Genomic DNA, 19,952 nt, shown 5'->3' with positions numbered 1-19,952 from the left:
GAGTAGTCAAGCATATTAATTACAACATAGGCCAGAACATTGGGTACCTGACTCAGAACTTAAACAGAGGCCTTTACCTCCCTCTGCCTGAGATTCTCTAAACGAGGTTGGCAAAAGCAAAAATCCTGGAGGTTCCTGAGTGGCTCCAAGGCTACATTTTCAATGCACGGTTTGGCGAGCTTAATGGAAACCATACGAAGGGATCCCGGGAACCAGACCAGATGGCTTCCCGGGAATGTATTTAGCCTAACCCGGGTTAAAGAACAAAAATAACCACTAGGAGTTGAGGCGGGCGGGGGGGGGGGGGGGAAGTGGGGGGGGTGGTAGGGGTGGTGGTGCGACTTTTAATGAATTACCTTTTCTATTCAACAGCAATCATGTGAAGGACGGTCTGGGTAAAAGGAAGTAAATGGAGAAGGGGGCAGAGGGCGGGGCGGGAGGTGGGCAGCAAGGGGTAGGAAGTAGCTACTTTCCTAACCACACTGTTCCGCTTGCCCTCAAAGAACACGAGCCGTTGAGACGCTTTGCGGCCCTGGACCGCGTCTGGCTCCTTCCCGCGCTCAGGGACTTCGCGCCGCCGCCACGGCAGCCGCGCCTGGGCCCCGCCTCCAGCGCGCGGCGCCGGGGAGAGCGGGAGGCGGACGGTACGTGCGGAGCTGCGGGAGGGAGGAGCGTGGGGGAAGGAGCGTGGGGGGAGGGGGAGCAGGGGGAGGCGGAGAGGAAGTCCGCGGCGGACAGAGGGGCGGGGCGTGGGCGGGGCGTGGAGGCCGCGAGGCTCCTCCCGGGAGAGCAGGGGCTGGAAAAGCCGCGGCATTCCCCGCCCCCAGCTCCCAGCCGGCGTCCCCGGAATCACCGCCGCGTGTCCCACGGCCCGGGCGCGTTTGCTTCCCCGCGGCGCCCGCTGCGGAGGAAAGCCTGGCCGTGGAAGGCTGTGGCTCTTCTGGGCTATTGCTCTGAATACAAAAAAGCCTTTCTCACGCCCCTGCGGCCCTCCCCCCGCCCGGGGCTCCAGATAGAGGGGACCGGCCCGTTGATGCTGGAGCCTGCAGCTGTGGGGGCCACAGCACCATTTCTGTGGTTCTTGCAGAGAAGGGTGGCTCCAGGTATTTACTCTTAAAAAAATGATTTTATGTAATGATTATACCGATAACTTTTGTTCCCGCTTCCAATTTAAGAGGGAAAAAAAATCGAGGGATGGAGGGTGTTTGAAGCCCAGGGAAGTGTCTGAAAAAGCCAGTCGGTTAAGGTCTAGATCTTACCGGGCCCACTCTTACCTCAAAGTCTTTAACTAAACGAAGCTGCAGGCCTCCAGCTCTGGGACTGGGTTTTCCGACTCAGCTCACAGGCTATAAACGGAGTACTGATCACTTGCTGAGTCTTCAGACGAGCCAACCTTGCTGGCCGAATTACACGGTTCCTGAAGCTGGAGAAAAATGGCCTGGTTGTTAGCCCTTGCCCTTCCACTGAGGTTACTTTCTGCACGGAACTGGGAGTGAAGTTGCCAAGACCTCATTCTTGAGCAGGAGTCGGGATTGTTCCTGCATTTTCTTCCATCTCCGTTAACCTATTACATGTATCGTGTCTCTGTTAGGAAGGCCAGTCCAAACACAGGAGAGAGAAAACATGTAAGAACCCTGGCATCACAAACCATCGCTGCTTCTCTCCCGCCCCTTACTTAATCATCCGTGAGTGGTAAGATTGTTTCCCCTGCCTCCCGTAGGGTTCCTTTAGTGTGGACATTCCTGGTTGTGAGTTTCTCTACTTGACAATTTTACAACGTGAGTTCCTTGAAGATAGGGCCCAGGAAAAGCAGTATTAAGAAGATGGTTACCAAGGCATTCAACGCCAAGCAGATTCTTTAAAAACTGAGAATATTGTTAATGATGGTTGAAAATTTCATCCAGTCCATACGTGTTGCTGAGGATTTCGTTCAATCCCTACTTTTTGCTGATGCAGGAATTTGTACATTTTACCCCTCATTGCTTGTTCTCCCCCAAAATATAGCACCTCTAAAAAATTTTAAGATTTTGCCTTGTCTAATAAATAAAAGGTCATGGTTTATTTGTTATTTTTGGTCAGAACTTCAAGCCCCAAGTTTCCCAAACAAGTACCCCATATTCTTTGTGGGAGCAGGGAGGTTCGGGACGGGGAGTACTTTTAGCCTGTTGTACGCAAAATCAAGAGTAGGATGTAATGCCACTAATTTGTCAGGAATTGTTGACTTAAAAGAGGCCACTGTGAGTATAGTAAAATCACTTTAGGGGTGGGGGCCGGGGAAGTATCTCAAAGAGAAAGGCAACTGTTCCCAAGAGCAGCTGCAGCTACTGGCAGTGGAATCGCTTGGAACCAGTACAACTCCACGCAGCAAGAGGGACTGATTTATTTAGCAATGGTTAATGATTCTCCCAAGCAAACCCCAGGAGGCCCGGCTAGCAGCAAATACACTTTCAGGAAATCATCTACCCTTCCTAGAAGGATGCAGCAACCCTACAGTGAAGGGAGGTCCCCGGCCACCCGTACAATACATCTTTTAGTCCACTGCCCAGCTTCAAATGCCCCCAAAGAACTCCCTCCACAGCCTACCACAGCCCTGCCCTGTCGTGCTTACAATGTTCCCTAGGAAAGGTATCAAAGCCTAAAGCAGAAAAATCAAGGAAAGTGAACAATTTTTGGAAGGCCATCATTGAATGGTACCGGGGAACCCAGGTGGGTTGTCTAGCCAGGCACCATTAGCTAATTTTGTGAGATTAGCTAGTTAGTGCTCATAGACTAGCATGTTCCAAAATGATATGTACATGTAACTGGTGGTTTTTGTGATAATGTTAGGTGGTACCTGAATAACATTTCTTATTTTAATAGGGTTTTTGTCTAATACATACAACTAGGAATACCAAATCTGTGGTGTCATAAATACAATTACTTAGGGTGAGGCTGGGATTTTTTTCAAGTCAATTTATTTTATTTTATTTTTTGACATTTATTTATTTTTGAGAGACAGAGAGAGACAGAGCTTGAGTGGGGGAGGTGCAGAGAGAGAGGGAGACACAGAATCCAAAGCAAGCTCCAGACTCAGAGCTGTCATCACAGAGCCCCCGATGCAGGGCTCAAACCCACGAACCATGAGATCATGACCTGAGCCGAAGTCAGATGCTTAACCCCTTTTTCAAGTTAATTTAAAGATAAATCTTAATAAACAAAAGTAATGGGATAGCAAAACTAATTAGTTGTAACTTTTATATTGAGGTGAAGTCAGTGGAGTACTTGTAGAAACTAGTTTTTATTCTTTTTTTCAACTCATTCTTTAGGAATCTCTGCCAGAACTTTTAAGACAAAAAAAGAATTCCATTTTAACATCCTGTTAAAAATTACTGGATTTTGAGGGGAATCTGGGTGGCTCAGTCAGTTAAGTGTCTGACTCTTGACTTCAGCTCAGGCCATGATCTCACAGTTTGTGAGTTCAAGCCCCGTGTTGGGCTCTGCACTGATGGTGAGGAGTCTACTTGGGATTCTGTCTCTCTGCCCTCTCTCTCCTTCTCCCTCTCTCTCAAAATAAAGAAATAAACTTTAAGAAAATGACTTGATTTGGAGAAAGTCTGATCGGCAAAGACAGAGGCCCTGCTCTGGAGAGCCACGTCAGGGGGAGCAGAGATAGTAGATATTGGGTGGTGGAACAAGCTTATGAGGAGAGTGGGCCAGGACTCTGGGCACTCAGGGTAGGTCTCCAGAAAGGAAGGACAATCTGAGAACCTACTGCCTTTTTTTTTTTTTTTTGCAAGAGGCAGAATCCAGCAAATCACTGATATCACTGATGAAAATTTAGGCAGTACCAGAGAAATTTCCAATCCACCTAAGCCTCTTTGAGGCTTGTTTCCACAACAACCGGAGAGATCTATACACAATGTCCAGGATGCTTTAAGAAAGAATGCTCAACTGGGGCACCTGGGTGGCTCAGTCAGTTAAGCATCCAACTTGGGCTCGTCGCTGACAGCTCAGAGCCTGGAACCTGCTTCAGATTCTGTGTCTCCCTCTCTCTCTGCCCCTCCCCCACTCATGCTCTGTCTCTCAAGAATGAATAAACGTTAAAAAAGTTTTGAAAAAAGAAAGAAAGAATGTTCATCAGGATAGTGTACTTTTCTATTTGTCACTTGATTGTAAATTTGGGATCCCCTTCATACCAACTCTGAACACACACACACCACCACCCTCACTGCCACACTGCACACTCACTGACACTACTCCAGGGATCCACTGTTGGGTGACAAGTAAAAAGATTCTTACATGCTTCAGAAAGTCTTTCTTTAGTCGATTGTAGCTCATCAGATTCTTAGATGCTGGCTTTTTAATTCTCATACCTAGTGTAAAAGAGACAGGCAGTGTGTAAGTGCTTGTGGTAGAGTCTATCGTAATATGAGTAAATGAAATTTACTAGTATTCCAAAATCACTTTTAATCAATAACTTCAAACACTCGCATACATACTAGTTTCCCAGTCCCACCCAACATCTGTTACCACCACAACCTTCTCACATGTATAGTCTTTTTCAGAGGTGCTGCTGGGAAATGTTTCTCTGGGATTTCCCCCTCCTTTTATTTCTGCATCCTGCCATCCTTACTGTTAGGAGAGGTACAACAAAATAACAGGGTGCATGACAGGAGGAAAGAAGCAGAAATGCAAAAGGCCTTGAATGACCTCAGACGCTGGAAGGGGTGAAAATATCAGATGAAGACCATCCTTCAAATCAAGGCAGAACACGATGTAAAGTGGTAGTTTAGGACAGGACTTAACAGATTTTTCATAATTTGGAGGTGCTGGAGAAAAATCACCACACAGAATTTGGTGTGCCTGTGAAAAATATAAAAATAAATGCCAACCGCTTTCACAACAATAGAAATTTAATAAAATTCTTTTTCCAGTGTTGTGCTTCTTCATTCAGGAGGCAGTTTGATACTGCTATCCAAACCCACTGTCGTAACAGACACCAACAGTGAAATCGAAAGACAAAATTGGGGGAGAAATGTATAAAGTAGGATAGGCAAAAGAGTACTATCTCAATATGGAGATAGCTTATACAAATCAATGAGAAGAAGCTAAACACCCTAATAGAAAAGTGGGCAAAGGAAATGAATACAGTCAGTCATCATTATTCATGGATTCCGTAGTTTCCAATTTTCCTACTCGTTAAAATTTATTTGTAACCCCAAAGCCAATACGTGCAGCACTTTTGAAGCATTCAAGGACATGCACAGAGTTAACAAGTTGAGTCACCTGATGTGCACGTTTCCAGTCGAGGTCAAACCAGAGGTCACTTTGCCTTCTTTTTTCAGCTCTCGTACTTTACACGAGTGTCCTTTTTGTGGCCTGTTTAGTGCCACGTTTTCTGCATTTTTATGCATTTTGTGAGTGGTATCACTTTTTGAAATGGCCTCCAGTGTCATGCTGACGTGCTGTGTAACGTTCCTACGTGCAAGAGGACTTTGATGTGCCTTATGGAAAAGATACATTTGTTAGGTAAACTTCATCCAGGCGTGATTTATAGAGCTGTTGGCTATTAGTTCAATGTCAGTGAATCAACAATACGTATGAAATAAGGTAGCTTTAAACAGAAACATACATAAATACAAATTTACAGTTGATGAAATGTTGTGACCAGAGGCTCACAGGAACCTGGCCCTACATTTCTCCTAGGAGCAACAGTTCCATAATGACCACTTCACTGTTAGAAGGGACTTTAGAAAACATAACTACCTTGAATTATGAAAATTGACTATCAGCACAAAAAAGCTATGAATAAGTAATAAGCAGAGGATGCTCAAACTCACTAATAATCAAGGAAATTAAAATTAAAAGGAAAGTAAAATATCTTCATCTATCCAATTGGGAAATACTAAAATTATTTTTTAAAGCCAGTGTTAGAGAAAATATAGGAAAACAAGCACTCTTGAGGACCGCTGGTGCATGAGGCCAATTTTCTGGAAGGCAATTTGGCCATATATCAAGATTTAAAATAAGCATAACAACTCCTGATCCAAGAATTCTACTTATGAGAAAGTACCCTGAGGAGATAATTGTACAATTGCAAAATTTTACATTTAAATTTACTCATCACTGCATTATTTACAATAGTTGCCAATTTGAAACACCTAAATGCCTAGCAATACAGGATATTTTTACATTGCGATATATCCAGTCAATGGAACATTATGTATCCATTGAAATGATAAATATTGCTAATACTGAAAGAAATGTCCATGAAAATATTCAGTGATTAAAGCAGATTGCAGAGGACAGTGGATCCCATCAAGGCATTCTGTGTGTGTGTGTGTGTGTGTGTGTGTGTGTGTGTGTGTGTGTATCTTTACATATGCATAAATGTAGAGAGACATTCCTGAGGAAGTTCACTAAAATGTTAATGGCAATTATCGCTGGGGGGAGGGAAAGGATTTCAGATAATTTTTACTTCTGTCTCTATTTCTCTGTATTATTTGAAAGGTTACAATCAGAGAAAAGCTGTTTTTGTTTTTAAACTGTCAATATAATCTATATAGTTATTGCCTTACATGGGAAAGAGGAACGCTGGTAACTGTAAAGAAGAGACACAACATCATCAGTTCACAATTTATAACCTTGGCTGTTTATCACTGTATCCCCATCAGCTAAAAGAAAGCTACACACATAATAAGCGTTCATAAATACATGTTTGATGAGTAAGTAATTTTAAACAATAAATAGTTTTTTATGAAATATGCAGGGTACGATTGTTTAAGCGCTCTCCATGTCAAGGTCATTGAGAAATATTGGACTTACCACACTGTGCTTGACATCATGTGAATTTTTGAAAGAACTGGTCATATGAGGTAATAGTCTTGCATCCAAATGAAGAGGGAAAACCAGGATTAAACCCAGGGTTAGAGTAAAATCTCTTACATTCCCATTTGTACCATGCAAATGAATTGTACACACATTACTTACTTCCCTTTAGAATTTAACCAGTGGAAAAATTAAGAGTCAGGTAAAATGACACTGTGACTAAAAGTTAATTTTTAGTAAATATTCTGGAGCTTTTGAGGGTGGAGGTAATTTTTTTGTGGTACACATTTCAATTTTATTTTAAAAAGAAAACCAGACTGATAATAGCTAAGGGGACATTGAAATTATACATCTATGATTTTTAAAATGTTATCAAAATTATTCAGTTTTACATGTACTTTGGCTTTCTCTATGAGGTTGTCCTGAAGTAAGCCTAAAGTAGAGACTGTGTTCAGTCTTTATTAATTTTCTTAAATTTTAATCCAGTAAAAAATAATTATCTATGTCCCCTTTCCCATCTAAAAATAGTTAACCTTTCAAATGCTGCTCTTTTTTAAAAAAGATTTTATTTTTTAGAGCAGTTTTAGATTCACAGCAAAATTGAGAGAACATAGAGTCCCCATATACTCATATACTCCTGCCTCCCCCCCACCCCATGCATAGCTCTCATTATCAACATCCCCCTGCCAGAGTGGTGCATTTATTACAGTCAGTGAACCTACATTGTAACATCCTAATCACAGTTCACATTACAGTTCACTCTTGGTGTTGTAGATTCTATAGGTTTGGACAAATGTATAATGACATGTGTCTATAATTATAGTTTCATACAGAGTATATTCACTGCCCTAAAATTCCTTTGTGTTCTGCTTATTCATTCCTCTTCCTTCCCAGCCCCTGGCAGCCTCTGATCTTTTTACTGTATCCATGGTTTTGCCTTTTCCATAATGTCAGGTAGTTGGAATCCTATAGTATGTAGCCTTTTCAGATTGGCTTCTTTCACTTTGTAATATGCACTTAAGCTTCCTCTATGTCTTTCCATGACAGCTCATTTCTTTTTAGTGCTGAATAGTATCACATTGTCTAGATGCGCCACAGTTCATTTATCCATTGACTTACTAAAGAACGTCTTCCTTGCTTCCCAATTTTGACAATTATAAAGCTGCTATAAATATCTATGTGTAAGTAAGTATTTGTGTGGACATAAGTCTTCAACTTTTTTGGATAAATCCCAAGGACCACAATTGCTAGATCATATGGTAAGAGCATGTTTAGTTTCCTAAGAAACCATCAAAGTGGTTTTCAGAGTGACTGCACCATTTTGCATTCCCACCAGCAATGCATGAGAGTGCCTGTTTGCTCCTCATCTTTACCAGCTAGCATTTGATAGTGTCAGTGTTCCAGATTTTGGCCATTTTCATATGTGTGTAATGATATTTCATTGTTGTTTTCTAATTTGCATTTCCCTGATGACATATGATGTGGGGCATCTTTTCATATGATTATTTGCCATATTTATATCTTCCAAGTGAAGTGTTTGTTAAAGTCTTTGGCTCATTTTTTAGTCAGTTTTTTTGTTTGTTTGTTTCTTGTTGTTGAGTTTTAAGAGTTCTTTGTATATTTAGAATAACAACTCCTTATAAAAAGTATCTTTGCAAATATTTTCTCCCAATCTGTGGCTTCTCATTCTCTTGTCTTTTGCAGAGCAGAAAAATTTAATTTTAATAAAGCTCATCTAATCTATTATTTCTTTTATGGAGCATGTTTTTGATGTCATATCTAAAAAGTCATTGCCATACCAAGGTCATCTAGGTTTTTTCCTATGCTATATTCTCGGAGTTTTACACTTCTGCATTTTACATTTAGGTCTATGATCCATCTTGAGAAAATTTTGTAAGGGTGTAAAGTGTATGTCTAGATTTTTTTTTTTTTTGCATGCAGATGTTCAGTTGTTCCGACAAAATTTGTTGAAAAGACTGTCTTTTCTCCATTGCACTGCCTTTGTTCCTCTGTCAAAGATAGGTTGCCTGTATTTATGTGGGTCTATTTCTGGGTTCTGTATTCTGTTCCACTGATCTATATGTCTCTTCTTTCACCAATACCGCATTGTGTTAATTACTCTGACTTTCTTGTAAGTATTGAAGTTGGGTAGTGTCAAGGCACCTGGGGGATTATTGATATAGCTGGATTAACATCTACCGTATTTGTTACTGTTTTCTATTTGTTGCCCTTGTTCCTTGTTCCTAAATTTGCCTTCTACTCTTTCTCTGCCTTTTGTGGTTTCAGTTGAGCATTTTATATGATTTCATTTTCTCTCCTTTCTTAACATTTTAATTATATTTCTCTCTCTCTCTCTCTCCCTCCCTCCCTCCCTCCCTCCCTCCCTCTCTGCCTCTCTTTTTACTTTTTAAATAGTTGCCCTAGGGTTTGGAGTAGTTACAACTACTCCAAGTACATTTCAAGTCACATTATACCACATGTTATACAAGTAGTGCAAGTGCCGTATAATAACAAAATATTCCTAATTCCTCTCTCCCCTCCCTTATGGCATTGTTGTCATTCATTTCTCTTGTATTTAAGCATAAATAAGTACATATACAGTTGACCCTTTAACAGCATGTGTTAGGACTGCAAAGGCCCACCTACACATGGATTTTTTACAATGTAGTGTTATAAAATGTTTTTTCTCTCCCTTATGATTTTCTTCATAACATTTTCTTTTCTCTAGCTTCCTTTATTGGAAGACATACATAAGCCTACATAATTGAATACATTGTTACTATTATTATTTTGAATAAACTGTTGTTAGGTTAAAAATTAGAAAAATAAAAGTTTTGATTTTATGTTTACCTATACCTTCTTCAATGCTTTTCTTGTCTATGTAGATATGAGTTTCTGACCTATTCTTTTCCTTCTCTGTATAGAACTTTTAACATTTCTTGCAGGGCAGATCTATTGGCAACAAATTCCCTCACTTTGTCTGACAAAGTGTTCATTTCTCCTTCACTTTTGAAGGATAATTTCACAGGGTACAGAATTCTAGGTTGGTGGGTTTTTTTTTTTTTTTCCTCAACACTAAATATTTCATGCTACTCTCTTCTCGTTTCCATAGTTTCTAAGGAGCTGGATACAATTCTTGTTTCTCTATAGGTAAGGTGTTTTTCCCTCTGGCTTTGTTCAGGATTTTTTTCTTTATCTTTTATTTTCTGTTGTTTGAAAATGATATGCCTAGGTTTAAGTATTTTGTTTGTTTTACATTTATCCTGCTTGATGTTCCCTGAGATTCCTGGATCTATGGTTTGGTGTCTGACATTAACCTGTGGAAATTCTCAGTTGTTATTGTTCATACATTTCTTCTATTCCTTTCTCTCCTTCTTCTCCTTCCAGTATTCCCAAAACATATGTTATACTTTTTGTAGTTGTTCCAGTCCTTGGCTATTCTGTCCTATTTTTTAGTCTTTGTTCTCATTGCTTTTCAAGTTTAGGTGTTTTTACTGAGATAACCTTAAGCTCAGAGATTCTTTCCTCAGCTGTGACCAGTCTACTTATAAATCCATTAAAAGCATTCTTCATTTTTCATTAGTTCCTCAGTGTTTTTGATCTCTGGCATTTCTTTTTTTGGTTCTTTCTTAGGATTTGCATCTCTCTGCTTACATTGCCTGTCTGTTCTTTTATGCTGTCTACTTTATCCATTAGAGCCCTTAGAATATTAATCATAGTTGCCTTAAATCCCTGGTCTGATAATACCAAATCCTGCCATGTCTGGTTCTGATGCTTACTCTATCTCTTCAAATTATGTTTGTGCCTTTTAGTATGCCTTGTAACTATTTCTTTCTTTCTTTTTTATGAATATAAGTTATTGTCAAATTGGCTTACATATATTTCTTGATAGCTGGACATGATGTTCCAAGGAAAAGAATTGCTGTAAATAGGCCCTTAATAATGAGGTGATGGGGTATGGGGGAGAGGAAGCATTCTACAGTCCTATGATTAGGTCTCAGTCTTTCAGTGAAACTATCCCTCTGGACAGTGAACTTCACAGTGTTTCTAGGGTTTTCCTCCTTCCGTGTTAGGTAGAATAGGATGGCTAGAGTGGGCTGGAGTTGAGTATTTCTCTTTTCCCTCATGGAAGGCTAAGGTAAGCTAGAGTTTGGTTTTTCTTTTCCCCCAGTTCAGTTAGGCTACCATAATGATACCCGAGCAGATTAGGCTTTGGCAAAGTAGTTTCTCCTAAGGGCAGACCTTGTTAAGAACATAGACTCTGGAGTACTTCAAAATGGTACTTCCCCCTCTGCCTGCTGGAAGCACAAGGGAATTGTTCTCTGATATTTACTGTGATAGCCTGGCCAAATTCCTGAAGGTAAGTCTCACAATACGGTAGGTGCTTTCCTATGCCTGGGTCCTCCTGGAGTTTTTTAACTCCCAGCTCCAGCGATTCATCAAGTATAGTTCGGATATTCAGACCCCGTTACTGGTTCCTATGGTGGTTTCTGTTTGTGAGTCTCTGCTTTGGTAAGCTGTCACTACCTATATTCCCTTTTCTGTCTCTCTAATCTTGGGGTCAGCAGTTTTCCCTGTGTCCTCACCTTTCTTATGAATCCAAGAGGAGTTGTTAATTTTAAATTTTGTCCAGCTTTTTACCTGTTGCTAGAATGGAGAGGCATCTTCCAAGCTCCTTACAAGCAGAACCAGAAACCAGAAGTTGGGATAAACATCTTCATACCTGGAACATTCTATAATATACAGCTTATACTTTTAGAATCAGAGGGAACCAAGGCTATGCAGAAATTGTAAGGGTATACATTTTTCTCAAGGTCTGAAACAGCCCTGGTATATTTCTTAACCATTTTATTGAGATATATAACTTATATATCATAAAATTGACCCACTTTAAGTATATAGTTCAGTGATTCCAAGTAAATGTACTGAGTTATACAACCATCAAAATACCATAATATAGTATTAGAGCATTTTCATTTTCCCAGTAAGATCTCTCATGCCCATTTTTGGCTAATCTTCTTTCCTGCCCTCAGCCCCAGAAAACCACTAACCTACTTTCCCTATAGATTTGCCTTTATTGGACATCGCGCAGAAATCAGAATCATCTGCCAGGTGGTTTTGTCTCTCTGCCTCCTTTTACTTAATGTAATATTTTTGAGGTTCATCCACATTGCAGCTGTTTGGTACTTTGTTCCTTCTTATTGATGAGCAGTATTCCATTGTATGAATATACCAAATTTTGTTGTCCATTCACCATGATAGACATAAGGCTTATTTCCAATTCTGCCTATTATGGAGAATGCTGCAGTGAACATTCATGTCCAAGTCTTTGTGTAGATATATGTATTCATTTCTCTTGGATACATGCCTATAGGTGGAATTGTTAGCTCCTACGATAAGTATGTTTAACTTTAAAAAACCTGTCAAAGTGTTTTCCACAGCGGCAGTACTATTCTACATCCCCATTAGCAATGAATGAAGATTCTGGTTTTTCCACATCCTCTCCAACATTTGTTATTGTCCGTCTTTGTGATGATAACCATTCTCATGGATGTGAGGTGCTGTCTCACTGGTTTTAATTTACATTTCCCTAATGACTAGTCATGTTGCATTCTCTGGTGTATTTTGATTTAAAAAATAAGAGAACATTTTAATTTGATTAAAAATAAATAAAAATTGATTTAAAAGAGAAAGGGGGACTTGCTTGGCATAATATGATGGGGTCTCTTCATTAGGAATGAGTCAAGGGAGAGGAATAGTTTTTGTCAAATGCTCATTGCTGTTTGTGCAATTTTATGCTGATAAACTTCTAAAACAAGATATCTTAAGCTAAAGTCCAATACGGAGTCCAACAATTTATTCAGGTGAATTCAAGAAAAACCTGCTTTTTCACAGCTACAGTAAAAGCAGGTGGATAAAAAGTTTATGCTGCACAGTTAGTTCTGATTATTCCATTAGCTATGAATCCTTAGCCTTTCAAAGCTCTGTGAGACTTTTATAAATCCCACTGGACGCCAGAGGCTTTGAATGGTTTTATGTCACCTTTTCTTTCAAGAATTATATGATAATCAGTAATTAGTAAATGATATGATTCTATAATATTAAAGTTTTATAGAAAGTATTTTTGAGGTATTTGATGGATTATGGGAAAAAACAGGCACTAGAATTTGTGCTAGACAGTCTATGAGGGATTTCTACTTATATGTCCATCTTTTACCCAAACGTGGTCATCTTTCTGAGCATTTTTCTGACATTTTCAGAAATGTCTCTCATTTTCTTTAGTCTGTTTGTGGAGAGGAACATCAGCAAACCCACATATGTTGGAGCATGGTTAGCTAGTAATTTTTTTCTTTGTGTGTTCAAAGTTGACAAAGTGAGTCCACAGTGCAACTTGACATTGGTAGTTTCAGCTGGCCTTTTAATTAAGGACATTTAATGTTACCCTAATCTGCTAGTGTGTATCCACCTCCCTGTTTCCCTTCCTAATGTTAGAAATGTACCAAACTGAGCAATTTTGTTGATGAAACTAACAATATTAGTAACAGCCAACAAATTCTACCTTTACATTTAGGTCCTTAAATGTTGTGCCAATACTGATGTGATGCTACAGGTATTTGGTTTTTTAAAGCATGTTATCAAGAAAGCAAGTGTAAGAGGACACCTGGGTGGCTCAGCTCGTTAAGCGTCCGACTTTGGCTCAGGTCATGATCTCATGGTTTGTGGGTTTAAGCCTCCCATTGGGCTCTGTGGTGATAGCTCAGAGCCTGAAGCCTGCTTCAGATTCTGTGTCTCCCTCTTTCTCTGGCCCTCCCCTGCTTGCTCCCCTGTCTCTCTCTCTTAAAAGTAAATAAACATTTTAAAAAATTAAAAAAAAAAATAAGGCATGTAATGGTCTGTATATTTGGTGAAAAATATTCTATCAGTATTAAGTTTCTTGAATATGATAATAGTATTATGGTTATGTAAGAGAACATTCTTACTCAGGTTAAGTGCCTGCAGTATTTAAGGATATACTGTTATGATATCTGTAATTTATTCTCAAAAGCTTAGCAAAGAAGTGTATACCAAGTATCAGTATAAAGAGACAGAGGGCGCACTGGGTGGCTCAGTTGGTTAAGCATTCGGCTCTTGATATTGGTTCTGGTCATGATCTCGCTGTCCTGAGATCAAGCCCCAACTTGGGCTCTGCTGTTAGCACCGAGCCTGCTTGGGATTCTCTCTCTCTCCCTCTCTCTCTGCCCCGCCCCCCCTCCTGACTCATGCTCTCTCCCTCAAAATAAATAAGTAAAAATTTAAAACAAGAGAAAAAGTTCCAGTTAACAAACGTGGCAAAATGTTAACAATTGACGAATGTAGGCAAGAGTAAGTAAACACTGATTGTGCAATTCGTTAAATTTCTCTAGGGATTAAAAAAAATTTTTTTTAAGTTGTGACTAAAGAATAAGGCACTTTCATAATTACAGATAAAGAAAGAGTGCCACTATCATATTTTATAATGGCTAAAACGAGGCAAGAAAAAGATTAGGAAAACCAGCCAGTATCATCCCAAATTCCACTGGAGCCATAACCAAGAACAGACCTAAAAACAGTACTTTGTTTTCTTCTAATCTCCTCCCCATACAACCCTGTGCATCCCCATAGGCAGACAGCACGGTTTGTTCACGCAAGCCCACTAAAATCGCCCAATAGAGTGCTGTCTTTTAAGTTCACAGGCACAATCTATTGCAGCTACCTCCTAGTTGATGTTATGCTTGAACAGTAAAGTGCACACGGTAACAGATGGCATCTTGTGACCTTCTTAATAACAGGCTTGCCTGCCAGTGTTCCTTTGTGTCCAGTCTCTGCAGGGAACTTGGATACGGTTGCCTTACACTTGAATATTTTCTGGCAAACTCATTTAACCATTTATGACACTGATTCCTAATTCAAAATAGTCAGAGAGAGCAAAATAAAATCCCCAACTTCTGAAAGGGACATTGGTAATTCCTGAGTCTGGGGGTTCTATCCTGGGATTCTTTGGGGTGTGCTGGCAGTCACTCAGCATATCTGTCACTTGTGTGGTGAGGACATCAATCCCAGGCAAACTGCTCATCAGGCTATCTAGATTTATCTGTCGTCGATGTAAGATTGTTGTCTTTCTATAGTTTAAAAGAAATGCACTTCCCACAGCAAAGCATACAAATGAGCCAGAAAGCAAACTAAATCCCATCGTTACAAGGTCCCTCTGCTCTGACCGCCCACACTAGGAGCGAATGTGGGGAGCCTGCAGCGAGTGAGGCTTGTTGTAAGTCACCCTGTTCCCTCCGTTGCGTGCCTGGGCAGCCAGTGGCCCGGAAGGCTGCGCACTGAGAGGAGGAGGGGGCGGGAATGAGGGCACTAGGTGGTGAGGTGAGGGAGCAGCCTGCCAAGTCCTCAGCTCTCCCACAGGGGCAGCTTTCGTCTGGCAACAGTGGAAGGCAAACAAGGGTGCCCTAAGAAAAGACAATGAAGACAGCCTCACCAAAGCCTGAGGAGTCTCCTCCTCCCGACAGGATGAACCTGGAAGGGCTGTACCGGGAGAAAAATGGTAACATCAGTCCCTGTCAGGCAACAGGGGTGGGGGATGGGTGGGTGCCTATGGTAGGAGTGAAAAGGAAGGGGTCTTAGGGTAGAAACAACTCAGCTGACAGGCATAGGACTGTGTGGAAGAGAAAGACAAGAACCAGGTTTCTGTTTGTGCAGGGAGGTGTCATTCCAGGGTTTCTCCTGGTAGCTGAGGGGGAGGTGACACTGTTTTCTGTTGGCCCCATTTCTGCACTAATGAGAATGCCTCGGAGAGGGAAGGTCCCCCTGATGCCTCTGATGAGGGAAACAAAGGCAAGAGAAATGTAGCTTAACTTAAATCTGCTTTCAGCTTGCAGCTCACTGACACCTGAAGCATGCACAGCGTGACCTTCCTCCAGGAACCCATGGCTGCCTCCATGTCTTAATGTTTATATTTTATTAAAGAATAAAAGTGACCTTATCTTAACAGCAGCTAGCCGCCCCCCCCCCCCCGCCAAGGTCCTGAAAGCCTTGCTTCAAAATTCCTTAGAAACTTACTTAATCTTTATCCCCACTCCTTCCACAAACTTAAAAGTATATAATCAGTCACTCCTCACAACCGCAGTGCAGCTCTTTCTGCCCACAGGTCCTGTCCCTGTGTTTTAATAAAACCACCTTTTTGGGGGTGCCCGGGTGGCTCAGTCGGTTAAGCATCTGACTCTTGATTTCGGCTCAGGGCATGATCTCATGGTTTGTGAGTTAAAGCCCCACACTGGGCTCTGCACTGACAGCATGGAGCCTGCTTGGGATTCTCTCTCTCTCTCTTCCTCTGCCCCTCTCCTGCTCACATACTCTCTCTCTCTTAAATTAAATGAATAAACTTTAACAAACATCATTTTTTCTGCACCAAAACATCTCAAGAGTTCATTCTTAGCCTTAGCTAAGCCCCATTTCATAATTTCATCACCCCTATCCAGGAAAAGCTGGCCTGGGTGTGAAGGAGCCTTGACTGGGGAGCTGTGAGTCTCTTCCGGAAAGGTAGGGAGCAGGTTGTCTGGGTGCCATTTACTCCTTTCTTATTCCATCCCAGGGCCAACCTATTGCCCCTTTCTCAGATAGACTAGAAAACCTGTGGGCAAAGCCTCCTCTGTTCAGGCATGCCCTAACCCATCTGCCTCCACCTTCATTCTGGGGCCCCAGCCTCTAGGACCAATAAGCTTTGGAAATGGCCCAGAAACAGTACCAGAGGCATGTATCCCTGAGACATTATGGAAACAAGATTGACAAAACTCGAAAGCCACAAGACATCAACATTCCTAAGAAGTGGAAGGCGGTTCCCCTGCCTTAGGCCCTACAGGTACCAGCTATTCTGCTCTCTTTCCTCTCTCCCTCTCATCCCAAATCATGTTTGCCATTTCTCGTTTATACTACTGTATCTCTATGTTTCAGATTTGGGGTTTGCTTAGCTGTATCTCCTTCAGCCCATTGCAGACCTGGGGCCGGGATGGAGGAGTATATGTAACTAAAATCATGTACACATGCAATAGGGCCATACACTACTTATTTATGCAGTTTTTAGAGTCTTACAATTTTATGTGCTACGACACAGAATTCTACAGACTGGCCACTGGGAAAACAAGTCTTTGAAAGGTTGCTTCCGTGAAGACTACATTCTGATATTTAAAAGTACTTCATAAATTCCCTTTTGGAAGACAAAATTACAAATAAGAAACTATCGTTGTGGGGGAAAGTCCACAATGGAAGGTCCATAAAAACCATTGTTCAACACACAATTATAGGGCATCTGGTTTATGCTGAGCTCTGTCTCAGGTGCTAGAGATACAGACAAACAAGATGGACAAGTCCCTGCTCTCATGGAACTTATGTTCCAGAAATGGAAAGAGATAACAAGTAAACAAATACAATAATAGATAGAAAGCAAACTAGGCACCAAGATAGAATTTAAGAGGGAAAGATTGTGAAGAACTTATTTTAAATATGGTGGCCTGGGAAGACCTCTCTGAAGAGGTAACATTTAAATTCATACCTGAAGGATGCAGCTCAGCAGAGCTGGGATAATCACATTCCAACAAAGAGACCTTATATGCGGGGCGCCTGGGTGGCGCAGTCGGTTAAGCCTCCGACTTCAGCCAGGTCACGATCTCGCGGTCCGTGAGTTCAAGCCCCGCGTCGGGCTCTGGGCTGATGGCTCAGAGCCTGAAGCCTGTTTCCGATTCTTTGTCTCCCTCTCTCTCTGCCCCTCTCCCGTTCATGCTCTGTCTCTCTCTGTCCCAAAAATAAATAAACGTTGAAAAAAAAAAATTAAAAAAAAAAAAAAAAAAGAAAGAGACCTTATATGCAAAGGTCCTGAGGTAGGAAATGGCTTAGCATTTTCAAGTTACTAAAAGAACAAAAGGGCAGAGGCATGCAATGAGACTGGAAAGACAGGGTCATGTTTGTGCAAGACCTTATAGGTTTTGGTAAGGAATTGGGATTTTATTGCAAGTGAGACAGGAAAAAGAAGTGAAAACATCTTGTTTATGTTTTAAGATCTCCCCGTGTGAAAACATGACTTGTGAAATAGTCTGGTGAATTCTTACTGCTTTTAGAAGTCTTTTGAGGTTTGGAGAAGTCTTCACAGAAGAATAAAAGTGGGAGTAAAAGAATAAGTGAAAAAGAAGGATGTTAAAAATGGACACAAGTACTTGAACTAATGTGACAAACTATCTCCATGTTGTCCTCTTCAAATATTATTTGATTCTTGTAAATATTCTCCTAAACATCGTCATCCTTATAAGAAGCTATATACCACACAAACAGTTCCAGGGAGCTCCTTCTGGGACTTGGAATTTGTTATCTGCGGTTAGGGAATATCCCAGGGAGATCTCACACATGTTGGCACATCTGGGCTCTGATGTGGTCATAGTATATAAAACTTCCTCCCTAGTCCATATTACATCTCCTGAAACAGCAGGAATCAAAGAGGCCAGTGTACTGTTTTGCAAGGGTAACTTGGGCACATCTTAGAGGGGACACAGGCATGGTGCAAAGAAGAAAAGAAGGGAAAGGGCTTGCTGGGGAGTGCTGCCTTCTAGTGTGCTGCAATCCACCACATTCTTCAGAAATTGTTTCTGCTGGAGAGAAGGTTTTTAATTAAAAAATTTTTTTTGCTAGTGTCTGTCTTAGCAGAGTATAAATGGAGAGACAGTTAAATTGTTTAACAATTTCCGTTTGTTGTAATGCAGTTTTATAATGCTTGATTTTTATTTGTTGAGCCCAGAAATAAACTTGCACATATATAATCAATTAGTTTACAACAAAGGAGCCAAGAAGATACAGTGGGGTAAGGACAGTCTCTTCAATAAATGGTGCTGGGAAAACTGGCCAGCCTTACAGAACAAAACGAAACTAGACTACTTTCTTATGCCAGACACAAAAGTTAACTCAAAATGGATTAGAGACTTGAATGCAAAACCTAACGCCATAAAACTCCTAGGTGAAAACATGGATGGTAAGCTCCTTGACACTGGTCCTAGTGATGTTTTCTGGCTCTGATTCCAAAGGCAAGAGAAACAAAAGCAAAAATAAACCAATGGGACTACATCAAACTTAAAAGCTTCCGCACAGTGAAGAAAACCATCAACCAAACAAAAAGGCAGCCTACTGAATGGGAGAAGATATTTGCAAATGATATATCTGATAAGAGGTTAATATCCAAAATATATAAAGGAGTCACACAACTCAACAATAACAACAAATGTCCCAAACAAACCAATTAAAAAATGGGGAGGACCTGAGTAGACATTTTTAAAAGAAAACCTACAGATGGCGAACATGTACATGAAAAGATGCTCAACATCACTAATCATCGGGGAAATGCAGATCAAAACCACAATGAGACATCACCTCACCTGTTAGAATGGCTGTCATCAAAAAGACAAGAAATATTAAGTGTTGGCAAGGATGTTGAGAAAAGGGAACATTCGCGCACTGTTAGTAGAAATGTGAACTGGTGCAGCCACTATGGAAACCAGTATGGATATTCTTCAAAAAATTAAAAATAGAACTACCAAATGATCCTAGCTATTCCACTTTTAGGTATTTATGTGAAGAACATGAATTTGAAAAGATATATGCACACCTATGTCCACTGCAGCATTATTTATAATAGCCAAGATATGGAAACAACCTAAGTATCCATGGATTGATTATCCATTGAAGGATAAAGAAGATGTGGTATTCATATAATGGAATACTACCCAGCCATAAAAGAGAATGATATCTTGCCATTGATGACAACATGGATGGTAAGTGAAATAAGTCAGATGGAGAAAGACAAATACCATATAATTTCACTTCTGTGTGGAATCCAAAAAACAAAACAGACAAAGCAAAACAAAAACAAACTCTTAGATACTTGGGGGTTACCAGAGGGGAAGGGGTATTGGGGTGGGCAAAATGAGTGAAGGGGCTCAATTGTATGGTGATGCGTGATAACTAGACATATAGCATTGATCACTTTGTAGTGTATACAAATATCGAATTATAATCTTGTGCACCTGAAACTTCTATACCAATTATATACCATTTTTTTTTACTTCAGTAAGAAAAAAAAGAGATTC

The 19,952-nt window shown here is 40.7% G+C and overlaps 2 long non-coding RNA genes across 6 annotated transcripts in view; one reads left to right on the top strand and one right to left on the bottom strand.

The window, feature by feature from the left end:
- Nucleotides 1-502: 502 nt before the first annotated feature.
- LOC124519957 (uncharacterized) overlaps nucleotides 503-19,952 on the top strand; it is a 43,429-nt gene continuing 23,979 nt past the window's right edge. For 3 of the 5 annotated variants that reach the window (XR_006964231.1, XR_006964230.1, XR_006964229.1), the window contains exons 1-2: nucleotides 510-644; nucleotides 1,592-1,692. This is a non-coding gene — a long non-coding RNA (uncharacterized LOC124519957). Of the gene's footprint in view, nucleotides 645-1,591; nucleotides 1,693-16,530; nucleotides 16,688-19,952 lie in introns of all 5 variants that reach the window. The other 2 variants (XR_006964228.1, XR_006964227.1) reach the window with 2 other exon arrangements.
- LOC124519958 (uncharacterized) lies at nucleotides 4,279-6,864 on the bottom strand. The gene is made up of 3 exons (XR_006964232.1): nucleotides 6,805-6,864; nucleotides 5,266-5,483; nucleotides 4,279-4,352 (listed from the first exon to the last, which is right to left on the bottom strand). It is a non-coding gene; the product is annotated as an uncharacterized LOC124519958 (long non-coding RNA).

Source organism: Lynx rufus, unplaced genomic scaffold, assembly GCF_022079265.1.
Source record: "Lynx rufus isolate CCGP_SWC_20201006 ecotype Redwood Valley unplaced genomic scaffold, mLynRuf1.p SCAF_3, whole genome shotgun sequence".
NCBI lineage: Eukaryota > Metazoa > Chordata > Mammalia > Carnivora > Felidae > Lynx > Lynx rufus.
Note: the sequence above shows the minus strand (reverse complement) of the source record. Positions and strands in the feature narration are given on the sequence as shown.